Here is a 15,161-nt window from a genome sequence, read left to right as displayed (position 1 = left end):
GTAGTTTTGTGAAAGACAGATCCACCCTATAACTGTTTGGCTAAAAACAAAAGTGCAGTTTATCGGTTAGTGTATTGATTTCAGCTGGTCGTTCTCTCAATAGCTTTAGAGTTTGGGGTTATTTCTCATTGCAGTAATATTTCATCACTTTTCTAAAATCATGGACTATTGGCAAAAATTACATTATTTTAGTAAGGCAACAATTTCAAACATCGATCAGGAGATAAAAGTTGTTCAAGAATGCTCTTCATCCCATCTGACGGAGCCATTTTGAAAATAGAAATAAGGAAACTGTACAAAACTGGCAGAGCGAAGCACCAAAAGACTTTCAGCTGTAACTGAAGCTAAAGATGGTTTTAAAACACAACACTTTTTATGTGTTTATTGGAAAAAACAAAACATCTTCTTCACAAGTATGCTCTTCTTTGTTTTTCTATCCTATATAACAAACACCTACATTGGAGCTTGTTGAAGAAGTTCAAGGTATGTATTAAGCATAATTGCACCAATCTTCCAGGTAGATATTAGTTTTAAAGTTTGCGATTTGTTTCTGTCAGGCATAATAGATTGTTCAGATATAGTTGTGACAGAGTTATATGTCCATCAACATTTATGTTGATGGACAACATTTATGTTGATGGACATATAACTTCATTGAGGCAAGGAGTCACCCAACAAACATACTGCTTACATGAAAAGGTCACTGTCCTGAGGGTTCTGACATGCGCATGTGTGCACACACACACACACACACACACACTCACACACATTGTTTCCACTGAGGATGTGTCTGGTTGGAGCCATGCAGAGATACCCTATCAGATGTGCTTGATGATGTGTCACATGTCTTGGACTGTTGTCGTGGATGGGAAGTATGTGGAGGCAGAATTTCCTTTACCTCAGCAGAGGAAATCACGGGATGCGACCCAACTTTTGTTTTCTGTCTTCTCAGGATGGTCACGGATACATTTTGGGTTGGAGGTTAGAGGGGGAGTGGGGGGGAATGAAAAAGCACAAACATGAGGCTGCTTACTCTGTTTCTGCATGGACTCATGTGTTGGTATAGTATTTATCTAATGGTTGTTTTCAGCTTTAAGTGATGTCATCCATCTTGGGATCAGGAAGGCTTTGCTACCGTAGCCTAGAGTTGATGTTTTGAGTTCTGGCCAAATTCTGATGCTATGCCCTGGAAAATCTGCTTCATGGCCTTGGGACTTAACAGAGAGTGGAAAGTAGAAGAAACAGGCTTGTTGTTGAAGCGTGGGTTAAAGTTCTTAACATGAAAGATTTCCATAATGGATCTATCTATAGTTTTGCAGTCCTCTTGAACCCTTTCTTCAGCAAGGCTTTCTTGTTAAAACAGCTGTTTGGTGCATTGAGGGGTTTAGCAACATCTGGCTAAAAACGCAGTACAGTAAGCAACAACATGTTTTAATATCAGCCACGAGATTAAATTCATGCTATTGTCTGACGGTAAAATGACTCTTGGCTCCACCAAGTCTGAAACTTAGAAACCTTGAAGGTCTCGGTGTTTATGAACCCATTTGTTCATAATTTGGATAATTATATTGTTGGTCTAGGATGGAGAGGGTTTAGTGGCTCGGAGGTCTGCTTTCGAGTATTTATGCTTCTTCTTCTACGGATTAGATTTTAATCCAGACTTATTTAATAGCAGAGACTAGGGAGTGTTTGCTTCCTGATCGTTCACTCTCAGACAAAGGATTCATTAATTATATTTGAACTATTTCAGCATTTTTGTGCCTTGATCAAAGTGTGTTTTACGTTGGCGAATTCAAAAGAACGTCAAGTCTCAATGGCTGATTCGAGCAATAAACTGATCGCGAATTTGCATTTCTGAGAATGTGCTGCTAAATGTTTCCATCTATAAAAAATAATGTAGCATAGCCACCTTTAACAAAAAAGTAAGAGAACAATGTTGTGCTATAAATGAAGAGAAAATAAAGGAATTGTTTTTGAGTTTGTAATATTATGCAACTTGAATCACATAAAGAACACTGGCTGATTGTTGCCTTTATCACTTTTTGTGTTGCCAGTGTACATGTTGTGCCTCTTTAATAGATTCGGCTAATAGATAATGAGAGTCCTTCTTAATAAGAACAGTTTCAAATTGATTTAGATTTGCTGACGCAGTGAAACAAATACTACAATGAGGCTGTGATGTTCTCAACGCAGCTCCTTTGGGGGTAGATGAGTGGCTGCACAAACACTCACAGACCCGAGCTGCCGACTTTGTCAACCTTTTAATATAACTGATTCACCTGTGATTGTTTCTCTGGGGAAATCAGTTTCCGCAAAACAGCCGAACTGTGATTATTCAGATTTATTCATTTATTTTGTTAATAAAATGCACTGTTCTGTTTCCTGCTGAATAAGCACAGCCTGCCAGTGAGTCTTATCTCCCAGCTGTTTTGCAGCTGGTTCTTCAGAGGAACAGTGGTCCACTCTGGTTCGTTGCAGCAATTCGCAGCCTGGGTTCCCTCTACGTTGGAGTTTGCATGTGTGGTTTCTGTTCTAGATTCCTACCACTTTCCAAAACATTAGACCGTTGAGTTAATTGGTTACTGAGTGTGTGAGAGTGCAGTTGTTTGTCCTGTGTCTCTTTATTACCCTGTGATGGACAGGCGACCTTTCCAGAGTGTCCTCCCTCTCGCCCAGAGAGAGAGAGGCACCAGTCTCCCCGACAGCAAGCGGGTATAGACGACTGGATGTACTGGAACCCAGAATCTATAAAATAAAACTGACATTTATTACATTTACTTTATTCGTAGCTTTTTAACATTCAAAATCTGCCTGGCAGTTTTACAGCCTGTTGTGTCTTTTCAAATTGCTCACCTCTCTTCTGTAAAATATTGGGTTTTTATTTGTGTTTTTGTTTCGTTCATTTTTATATTGCTTATTTACCTTTCTTCCGACTGGCCATATTCAGCTCAGTTTCTACATTCATCATTGTTCAACAGGTTTTGGCGTGTTTAGCTTTACTAGTTTAGTGTTTCAGAATAAGTTCATCCTTTTGTACTTAGAAATACAAGTAATAAACTAGGTAACTATTTGGATCTGGTTTTTATTCCCCCCCCCACTTGTTTCTGAACCAAGGTTCTTCTGTTTCCCTGTAACTCTGCCTGTGTGTCATGGCCAGCGGTTTTATAAGCCTCCTTTTCATTTTTTAAATTTTGACGCCCTGTTTTTGCCACAAGTGATCGCTGCATCTTTTACAAAACCTCAAACCAGACTCTTATTGCAAAATGCAACAGAGCATTATCAGAGAACGACAGCGTCTTAAGACAGAGATCAATGAGGAGTTGCGTGATAAAACATCACAAAACGTCTCATCTGTGGGATTTAATGCTACCAATTTATATTCATTTATTGTAAATCTGATCCATATGGAGTGATGTCACTGACCTAATAATGAGTTAATAAAGTAGAAGTTCTCAGAACGTGTCTGGGTTTTACGTAACGAGGCTGCAGAGGGTCGTCCTGTGTTGCTGGACAGTCACGTCTGCCAGATCACCAAGGCCACGGCAGCGGTCAGCAGAAACACTCGTTATGTAACTGTGCTGGTTTCTCTCGTCTCCCTGCGTCTCCCCTCCAGGACGACATGATCTGTCTGACAACTCCAGAGCTTTGCTAATGCAGTCGTATTCAACAAATTAGAGTTTTATTGAAAAAAGTTCATATTAGTGACTCGGTTCATTAACTGAAATGCATATAGATTAATTACACACAGAAGGCTTTCAAGCCTTCATTTCTGTTAACACCTCATGGAAACGCGACATTTACGATAAGGGTTTTACTGTATATATACATATTTTAATATAGAAATTTAATAAAAAGTATGTTTGATATTAAGGTTATTTTCAATTTGATGCTTTTCAACCCCTTCAGCACTAAATGGACATTTAGTGCAAAAATACTTTTTTTTCCTTTTTTTTTAACTCTGGGGATTATTCAGCAACTTTTCAAATTCACATTATTTCACGCACAACTTGTACTACTTTTCTAATCTAGGAGAAGAGTTATATGACATAAAACACCTCATCATTTTAGTAGGAAAATCGCCAAATAATGACTCCGTTCACCAGCTGTCAATATAAAAACATTGCTCTTGGAGAATACTTCCAGGGTATTTAGTTGAAAAAACTAACAAACAAAAATAATAATTTTATGTGTTTCAATGTAGCCTTGTAAAATATTTACACTGCAGGAGAGGATATGTTTTTACCACTAAAATACTTTTTTATTACTGTCATACAACTTCTTTTATATGACTAATTTTTGCAGTCCAACTTTCAATTATCTAAATAAGCATAAATCTGCTGTTATGGCCACAATTATTCATTTAATGAGTTCATTTTACCAAAGAAAAAGAAAAGGCAGATAAATTATCCATACTTGATCTGCATTACACCAGTCAATCCCTTTTTGTAATTGCTGACGAGGTTTGAGTGGATTTTAATGAGCTGCTATTTGAAGAGCTTCAAGACCTTTAGGGTGGAAGACCTCCTTGCCATCAGCCTAATATTTAGGTCCACCTACAGAGTCAATAGGATCTGTGGATGAATCAGATTTAAGTCTGAACTATAGCTGGACCAGTCCAAAATTACTACATTCTGGTAAAACAAACAAACATACAATAATAATAATAATCTGACCAACATCTACGTCAGCTCAAAAATCTTCGGCCTAACTGCATTTCTATGACCATCAACTTGAAATGTGTTTGTTGGCCTCCTATTTTCAACTCCCTGGAATTGTTCCAAATATTTTCGAAGTGTTATTTGGGACCGGTCCCAAAACTCCCCGCTGGCTGGTTATCATCATCATCATCGTCTTCATGGAAGTCAGGCTCAGTGACCTCAACAAAAACACAGCTCACATGTCATCAGTCAGCTCTTGTTCTCCCATGGCGAGCCATGCTGCTTGGTGTTGACACAGTTGGTGTTTTTGTGGATGACACAGATGATCACTGAGGGAAAACCGACTCCTCTGGGCTTCCTGCAGTGTGATGGTACAGGCGGTGCAGAGCGTAAACTACGGTGGAATGGAACGGAAAATGATGTTGGACCTCAGTGGAGAAATTCAGGCGTGCCAGCAGCAAAGTGACGGACAGTCCAAGCATGTAGACATTACACAAATATAACATTTTCAAAAGGGAATAACAACAGTCTGTACTTTACAACATGAGCAAATAGATGATCAAATATAGCATAGTCTGTTTTTTTTTTTTTTTAAAGTGCAACAGAGTAGGATTACTTTTAAAAATGGTACAAAATGTGCATCAATATTTGTGTGTCAAAAAAATATTTATAAAGATGGAGAAAAAACAAGGCTGTGCAAAAAACAGCAGCAATGTTGTTGGATTGAGGAAAAACTTCAAGCTTTGATCTAAACAGTTATTGAGTTTGTGGGTAAGCAGCAGTGACGTTTATAAAGTTGAACAGCTGCAGAAAGGAAGGATCTACGTTGACGCTTTTTTGTGCCCCTAAGATGCAACAGCTTATCACCGAAGGAGCTCTGCTGTTCAATTAATCCACTTTTATCAAAATTCTTTAAAAAAAAACAAAAAAAAACTGGTTAAGGCGTCAAAGGAAACTGGAGAATTTAATGGTGTAAAATAGTATCGTAATTTTTTTTGCTAGATCTGTCAAGAATACGATCCTTGAACCTCGTAACTGAGGTGAAGCTCTTCTGAATCTAAACTTCTGTTTACATCGCTTGAACTTCAAGTCTTCTCACATTATATCAGCAGAATTTAATGTATTTCATTGGCAGTTTATGTGATAAACCAAATGCCAAAGTGGCAAATATCTGTGCGGTAAAAAGATCTTGTGGATAAAATTCTAAAAGTGTGACATTCATTTTACTTCAGCTTCTGATAATTGAAATCAAGTGCGGCCAATTGCCCACAGAGGCCCCCTTTATTTGAAAACTGAGTTCACCTGTACGTAATTGAATCTCAATGCTGCTTAGGGGAGGCCTCAGATGTAGTAGAGAACATTACTTAACAAACAGCATCACGAAAGCAAAATAATAAAATGAGAAAACACAGCAGACAGACCAGGGAGAAGGTTGTGGAGAAAGTAAAACCAGAGTTGGGTTATAAAACAATACCCCAAACCGAGATATTTGACAATATTCTTCAGTTCAGAATCTGTGGCCAGAATCCGTCCAGACTTGTGGCGATCCAGTCATCCAATGACTGATCTGGAGCTATTTTGCAGAGAATAGGTAAATATGTAATTTATAGGTTTGCAAGGAGGCCAGAGATGTTGCCCAACATACTCGCAAGGTATTTCTAAAAAAAGCATGGGCTCATTGGGGATGAATACAATGTTTCTTTTCTAACCAGAATATTAAAAGCCATGTATTATTCTCCTTACACTTCCCAATCCTGTACAGCTTTGTGTGTGTGTGTGTGTGTGTGTGTGTGTGTGTGTGTGTGTGTGTGTGTGTGTGTATGTTTTTCCTAATTCCATAAAATCCATGTAACATACATCAAAGTTTGTGACTGCAGTGTGATAAAATGCAGAAATGTTCATGAGGTATGAATACTTTTACACAGATCTGAGTGAAGTCCAGATAATCTCATACAACTTGTAAGTTGTACCTCTGGTCTTTACTTACACTTTGTTGAATTACAAAGTATGCTGATATTTCAAGACCACAGAAATCTCTTTACAGCACATAAAGATGTTTTTCCTTGCATGAAAGCAAAAGATTTCTTCATTTGTGTTTTTGTTCCTCTCCATTTCAGGACTGAGAAAACTCGCGGCGGATGAACGGCGTTCAAAGTAAATGCTTATTTCTGCCTCAAGCTGTTTCAGATTTCTTAACTTTTAGATACCTACTGTGGTTTTTCTGGTTGCAAAAGTCCTTGAAGACTGAAACACATGACATTTTTTCTTCTTCTTTTTTGTAGCTTACAAGACGTGATTAAGTTGAGAGAGCAATCCTTTCTAAGAGGTAAGAATTTCATGCGTCTCATTCCAGCTACTGAACTTTCACACCTGTGGATTAGAGGGACAGCACTGCTCTGTTTAGAGTATTTCTTCACACATAGCAAGTACAGGAGGTTTGAAATAAAGTAAAAAAGGGAAATGTTTAAGTGAAGTGCTCCATGAGGCCATTCTTCCCTCAGCTTCCCATCTTTCCTCCTCTGTGGTTTCTGTCAAGGACACAGCAGCCACGAGGAGGGGAGTTTTGGGCTCTTTTTGGAAAGCCTTGAACAAATGACAACGCTTTGGTTTGTGGCTAAAGGGATCCACGATAGACTTTATTTGACAAATATTTCATTTAGATGTGAAAGCAGTACAGAACTTATACTGTAGGCTGCTTAGTTTTGTATACATTTTAATAAAACATTGTCACACGTCACCATGTATCGTCACACGAATGTGCGTAGTCTCTCATCAGTGTCCGTCACTATCTGTTCTCCTGAGAATATGCTCAAACTGTCACATATTGCTTCATCGTCCTGATCTGTTTCCCTGCTTTGGTTTTCCCCTTCTTGTTATTTTCAGCTCAGATATTAAAACACCACTCGCACACCTGGCAGCTGATAAAATCAACTTTGTTGCTACTTTTGATGGTTAAATTGAATCTCCTCCTTCGTCTTTTATCATCTTCTGAGTTTTTGCGTTTTCTTCAAGCGTCATCGTTCAGTTTACTTGCACTTACACAAGGACGGTGTCCTTCATTTTCTGTCCAGTCTGAGTGTCCAAATTGTGCCTTTGTTTGGTTTTGGTATTAATGAATATTATGTTGTGAATATAAGGAAGAAAAACATACTACAGACATTATCGAGCTAATCAAACAGCAAGCATGTTCAATTTTACCAGATTTAACAAAATGTAAATCCTATGTTTAACTTCCAAGATACGAGCTGGTCATTTCTAAACGTAGACTTTTTAGTGCAAGTATGAAGCAGGTAAGTAGAATCTTTTATTATTATTAATATTTTATTTCTCATGAGGTTCCCATCAGACAGCTACCTCTCCTCAACTGGGTTTGGTTTCCTTAGCAAACTTCCTTCTTGCTCCTGCCAACGATGTGGAAGGGTTAGCTGAATCGCTACGCTAGTATTAGCGTCATTTCTCTCTGTTTCAACATGACTTGCGGATTATTCGACTGGCAGCATTTTGAAACGCTGTTCCAGCTAATTGTGTGTGGAAGAAAGGCATCACTGCTTTATAAAGTTAGCACTTAGCTATCATAACTTTTTAATGACTGCTCTCTGTGCTCTGTGCTTCCAACGCAGCAAGTTTCTGTCTGAAGGAGACCTGGAACAAATACAGACACAAAGAGAGATGTGTCGCCCTTTGCTGTGCTTTTAGCTGTGTTGCTGTTAATCTTTTACAAGCCTCCTTCGTGAATAAACCCAGTGGGTTTTATTCATGTGGTATCATAGCAAGCTGGCTAATGCTACACTAAGCAAGGATAAAACTTGCCTCACTTGTAGAAGTGAGGATGGATGTTAAGACATCTTATATTGACATTTGCTACTGTTGTAATGAATTAGCTCTTCAGTCCTTTTACCCTGACCTTGCCCCATGCTTCCCATTGAAGCTGATGTCTTTGTGATTTTGGACGTGTTCCCCATATTAAATGACAACCACAGCTAAGCTTTATGGCTAAGCTCCTAATGCTCCAATTTATAAATTACTCTACAATAGAAAGGAGATTAGCAGCTGTTGATGTAATCCCGTAATGAGTTTCATTGTGATTTCTATGTTCAGTTTATCCTGGGCTGATGGCTAAAATTTCGATGCAATGAATAACTTAATCAGCTTTGATTGCGACATGCTCCCGGTTGGACTTTTTTAATGTCGCCAAGTCTTTGTTTTTGTTTACTCGTTTCTAAAATAGCATAATAAAACTCTGAACTTCATTCTTAAGCTCCAATATACTCACCAGTTAATTGTACTTAATTCCTGTCTGTTTTTATTTAACTGGCTCTACTGTGATTTGTGAGACGAACTCCCAGTTTCTTCAGGATAATCTTTTTTCTTCTTCACTGGGTCATTCTTGTAAGCTGGTCTGATGTGACTCACGTTTGTGAAAACATGAAAGTGAAAGAGAGGGAAGGACGTTCCATCCTTTAAAGAAGCTAATGGATGCAAAACTGTTAATATAAAGGTTGAGAAAAAGCCGCGTACACAAAGGAAGAAAACTGAGACGGGCAATAACTTTACTCGTAAACCGTTTATACAAATGAGTCTCAGACTTTCCGTCTGTCTTTTTCTGTCTGCTGGCTTTTTTATTTTCACTGCTTCTTCTCTCCAGTCTCTCTTAGCCGTCCCTCCACATTTAATTTCTCCTAATTTCTGCAGTTGTTCTCGACTCAGCGGTGGTGCAGACGTGCTGATATTGTGCGTGTTAATACTGGTCTGCTTTGTGTTTGTTGCCATCCTAAACTCCAGATAGTGAGTAGCTTGGAATCTAAATAATTAGATAATATTTTAGGCATTTAATGTAAGAATGAAATCAAGTAATCTGCTAAAATGAACTTATGTTTTGATCCCATGAAACACGCCCCAAAGTAATACAATTGATACTCATATTTACTCATCTGTAGTAAAGAAATATTTCAAATCTATGTGAATATTTTTTTTTTTTATAGAATTTATTCATTTCATTTAAAACAAAACAGATGCTATACATACAAAAAAGAATATACAAAACAAATAAAATGAAAGGTAGCAGAAGAAGAATAAAATTCTTATTTATATCTGCCCCTTTTTTCCAAAATAAACAAATTCAAACAATGATAATTTTCAATTAATAAAACATAACAAAAGAAAAAAAAGAAAACATCAATATCATCATCAACATCAATATTTGCTGTGATATTTTTAAATACTATGTTTTACATTTAATTATTTTTTACAGTTTACTTCCAGTAACCACCAGGACACAGAAAGTGAGACTGCATTGACTGCTGCAGCCTCCTGTGACGGAGAAAGGATGCAGAAAAACTAAAACTCTCCAAAAACAAACTATTAAACTATAAAGAATAAAACAGGAAGGATGATCGGACAACAACTGAGAAACTGGTCACGTGATGAAGTTCACATGACTTGGTACTGATTGCGGATGAAGTAGCTACAAATTATGAAAACTTCTAGTGTTTTAAATGTACAAAAAAACACCTCTACAAAATAACATAAAACTACTTAAGTCAGGAAAACAACTTAAAAAAAATCAAAATCAAACAGAGTAACTTCAACATCATCATAACCAGATCTGTCTACAATTCACCAGACAGGTAGATTTAAATCATATTTCCTGAGAAAAGGTTAATTACAGCAAATTTATCTGGCAGGGATAAACTGACTAAATTGAACTTGCTTATTCCTCTTTCTCTCGACTGACTTGCACTGATCCCAGTCAGCTGATTATTTATCACTCAAGTGTCCTTTCCAAGAACTGACACACTCCTGATTCTCAGATACAAATGGTTTTAATTACACTCCAAGTGGGAGTTTTCCTGATAAATAACAGCTGTCTCCTTTGTGCCTGGCTGACGAAAAACAGATTTTGTTGGTTTGTGCGCGCTTGTGTCTGTGCTAATTGTTTAATGTGCTGGTTTTGGTTGGAGCCTTTGGGCCACATTTGGTATGATTTGTCATATCCTGATTGCTGTTGTGTTAGGATGGGGAAAAAAACACCAGCGACGGCTCTGATCTTACCGATGCGACTCTGGATCTTCTGGTTTGTGGATACGTTGAGTGTTTGCTCACTGATTGGTGTGGCTGAGGAACGTTAAGAAGCGAATATTGAATTTCAGTGCCTTCATGATGTCATTCAAAGTAGGAACTCTAAAAAGTCTGCAGTCACCGATTGGAGCACAAATGAGCAAAACGCAGCGCATTTCACCGTTCTTGTAGGAGTGCGAACACGAAGGCGCACATTTTAACTCACTCATGGAAATTTCACTTTCAGCTCTCTTGGCCTGTGGAGCTTTTGCCGAGCAGAGAGGCAACAAATGACAGCTTTGTATTTTAGGAGGCTGGGAAAGTGGGGCAACACTGACACACACGCATACACACACACACACACACACACACGCACACAATCTGACAGAGTCAAAGCCAGTGCCCAGTTCTGTTTTGCTCAATAGGCTGATTCATTGAGGCCTCCTCATGACTCTGGAAGAGAAAATGGAGTTGTGGTGAAGGGGAGGATGAGCAGTGAGGAGTGCTGCAGCTCAGCACTGAGGCTGACATGACCTGGCAGTGGTCAGTGTGTGTTAAATAGGAACCAGTAATGACCCGACACACCGTCTATACGAAAACAAACTCACCTTATCAGAATCCTTGTTTGCATGGACTAGTAATAGTTTTACTTGTGTAAATGTTACAAGGAAGTAGAAATTTTCCACTGAAAATTTTAACCCTTTTATGCATAGTGGTCACTACAGTGGACAGCTGTCTACAAGCCATTTTCTTGTTTCTTGTGGATTTTTATGTTATAAATGCGCACAGACCACTGAAGTGGACACTGGTGCATCATACTAGACACTTCCAACTACTGGCCTTCCACTGCAAGTACAAAGTTTTTTGTTAAATCCAATATGGCCGACAGACTGACCCAGTCCCTCCTTGTACTGTAGTGTAGACGACTCTTACAGGTATAAAAAAAAAAAAAAAAATTGTGACATCAAGTAGCCCCTAAAGACCAATACTACTGATGTATTTTCCAAATAATAACTTTGTATTTGGAGAAAATTGCAACTGATCACCTAGAAAAAAAAAAAATCTAGAAAAACTTTTTTTTAATTTATAAAAGAAATTTCCCACCTTTTTTTATATACCTTAAGAAAATCTAAAACACTTTGGAAAACGAAATCCTGACCTAAAGGATCACACTTCATGCATGAAAGGGTTAAAAATTTAAATATTTCCATAAGCCTTATAGGAATTGTGTGAATCAGTTAGTAATTGGTGACTATTTGAGCAAACCTTGCCACACACTTAGATATAAGGGTAACACTTTATTTGAAGGGGGTGATATAAATTTGTTATAAAAGTATTACTGATTACACTTTAAAAATTAGGTAACGTTATGTTATTAAATGTAAAGTTTAAACAGTAATGATTTCTTGGTTAATGTCAAGTTGTCATAACAAAGACATTTTGAATAATGTCAACTTTGTATTAAAAGTGTCATAATTTACCGAATGACTCTTTATGACAACAGTCATAAATATTCATGAAGGCTTATTCATGTTCATGACAGATGTTATGTCATGTTTATGAAAGTGTCATGACAGTCTTATTCACCCCCTTCAAATAAAGTGTTACCGATATAAGCCATTTGTTTTGTAACAAATGTTCAACATTTCTGTTGAAGGTATTAATTTTTAAATTTGTTTTTTTCCCCTTTAATCCCCAAGGAAATTTTCTCTCCATTTAAACTTTCCCTCAATAACCTCAAATAACCAGAATAAGGAAATGTCAACAGTCCATAACAAATATTTCATAGATTTTAAAATTATTATTATGTTTTTTTGTGTGTTTCTTTCGTGGGGACAGTGAGCTCTTTCCTCTTATGAGAATTTTTATTTCGTGGTTTCTGAGCGACTTCTGAAATAGTCTTCAACAGGTTAACTCTGCATGCTTCTCTGACTCCCATTTCCAGTTTGTGTTAGTCTCCGACTCTCCGGAAGAAAACCAGAATGGTATGCACGCCCACAACATGCTGGCTGGTAATCTGAAACCTCAAATATGTTTTGAACTTACACTGTGGCTTAGCTGTCGTGTCTTCATAAATAATGTATAGTTCTTTCTTTTGTATTTCCTTTGTTGATAGCAAAAATAGCCATCCTAATTTTATTTACCAATTGCCTCAACATTTAGGGGGATACTTAAGAGTATTTTTCTATCGAGCCACTCAAGTACTTGACAACGTCCAAGTCCTTGTTTACTCAGCCTCAGTAGAATCTGAGCATGTATACATTTATTTCACCACCTTTATATTTAATTCACGTAAACTCTGTAAGATTGGCAGCAGAAAGTTGTTCTCGTGAGGATTGTTCTAAACAGAAACGCTGGACGCTGAAGCGTGTTTGTCTGGGTTTCTCTTTGACTGAATCTTTCAGTCTTGCTTTATGACTTAATGTCTCCCTCCGGATTGCGCTGAGATGAAACTGAATGTCGATCACTTTTACATCCTGTATTTAATTACATGAGCCTTTTTGTTTAACGCGATATCGGCAACATGAAGTTTATTTGGTCTTTTCTCTTTGGTTTTCATTCAGACGAAAAGAAATCCATTAAATTATAGCTAAAGTAAAAGACCTAGATCTGAGGATTTTGCTGTGGAGTCTAATTTTATATCATAATAATAAGCACCTCCCAGCCTTTTTCCTAATTTGAACTCATTAGGGGACGCTGTTATGTTTTTGCTGTCGCAATGCATCGGAGTCAACACGAACAGATGAAGCAGACCTCCCTGCATCCTACCACACTTGGTCCGAAATGTTCCGCCTCACCACCTGAGACTTGGATGAGGCAAAAAAAAAAAAAAATTGTTCTGTATAATTATCAAAGCCAGATGCTTGGGGCCATTTGTCATGTTAAATTATTACAACAGTCCACATTTGCTCATGAATATTGCATTAGGGACAGGATTGTTGACACCTTAGAGGGGAAAAAAGCCTCCTGAGTTCATGAGGTGGCTCCATGAATACTGTAAAATATAAAAAACATTACATTTCAAGCTTTTCTCTAAAACTATCACTAAGTTGTTGTTGTTTTTAACCAGATTTGTATATTTTCTAACTTGTACAAAGAGGCAAAACTCAAACATTAGAGAATAAATCACCTTTTTATTGTGAAACATTCCCTTTATTTTCAATTTCAAAGTGCTAGCAAAGTCTACAGGTCAAATTCGGGTTTATGACGTCAAGATTTATATGAAGAGGCAGGTGTTGTAGAGGGATCTTCACAGGAACTTTGCTCTTTAGGGAACTGCGCTCGGCAGGACTGAGACCTCCGGCGTTTCTTCAGGTATTTATGTATCGAACCAAATTCTCCAGCGTGGGCTCACTGTCCGAATTTTTCCAAAGCTTCATAAAGTTTCCAGGGAATACTCTCTGTAATGTTGACCTTGTATAGCTTCAGGCGTTCTCGTATCCGTGTGTGTGGCATTGATTCATAGACTTCCATGTAATCAGTTACAGCAGTTCACAGGTTGGTTTGTCTGGTTTTTCGATCTGGGGCGACTGTTCTGTCAACCAGCAGCTGTTATTCAACTGTATGTTGGGTCTAAACCGTTTCTCAGGCGTTTTCTGGGTTTTGGGTGAATGTTAAGGCTCTTATGTAGAGAGGTCAGTTTCTGCCACAGTGCACACACCTTAGCTGATGTGATGGAGAGCAAACAGTTTGTTGGTCTCTCGTGTAACTTTGGCTGGTCAGCCAATCCTTGTAGTCTTTAGCAGTTTTCAGAGCCTGTTGTTAAATATTTTTCTGTTTCTTGGGTATTCCCTTTAAGTTCTGATAATTGGCTTCCAACCTTGTCCTCCATGGTGGACATTGTCCATTGTGCTCATCCTCAGTGTTAACTTTACCAAGTGTTTCAAGTATAAATGTTGCAGTACTGAATAAGAACTAGTGGATTTCTGTGATGTTGTACTTAGTTCTGCTTTCACATGGTCTCCTAGATAACCAGATATGACCAGATAAACGTCTGCATTATATCCAATGTAGAAGTTTGACTCTGCATTGGATATAATGCAGAGTCAAACTTCAACCACAAAACTACCAGATTTATTGGTATAAATCTGTTAGTGCCTGTCTTACAGTCACAAGCTCTGGGTATCTTACTGTCATTGAATTTATTATAACTCCTCTGTATGGCAGAGTACTGAAGAGTTAATGTGAAGCTTTTGGTGGAACATCCTGAGTTAAAGAATAATTATGAGATGCAGCAGAAAGGGTTTATTTCTTAGCATTGCGCAACTTTAATTGTTTTTTGATACATCCAACACATGGTTGGTATCAGACGCAATAAAAGATGCAAACTGAAATGAGTTTTTAAGTATTTTTCTATTAGTAGTTGGTGTTTTAGCACAGTTTTCTTTAAAACGAGAGTTAAAGCGACATTAATTTGAGTTTTTTCTAGAGCATCTGTTCTCAATG

At 37.8% G+C, this 15,161-nt stretch overlaps 1 protein-coding gene across 1 annotated transcript in view; it reads left to right on the top strand.

Annotated features, from left to right (window-relative positions):
- Window positions 1-15,161, top strand: part of add3a (adducin 3 (gamma) a) — a 121,386-nt gene that overhangs the window by 16,678 nt on the left and 89,547 nt on the right. Inside the window, exons 2-3 of the mRNA XM_017305459.2 lie at window positions 6,776-6,812; window positions 6,941-6,984. The gene's annotated coding sequence lies outside the window, so the exon portion shown is untranslated. The remainder of the gene's footprint in view (window positions 1-6,775; window positions 6,813-6,940; window positions 6,985-15,161) is intronic.

This window comes from Poecilia reticulata, chromosome 1, assembly GCF_904066995.2.
Source record: "Poecilia reticulata chromosome 1, P_reticulata-male-v2, whole genome shotgun sequence".
Lineage (NCBI taxonomy): Eukaryota > Metazoa > Chordata > Actinopteri > Cyprinodontiformes > Poeciliidae > Poecilia > Poecilia reticulata.
Note: the sequence above shows the minus strand (reverse complement) of the source record. Positions and strands in the feature narration are given on the sequence as shown.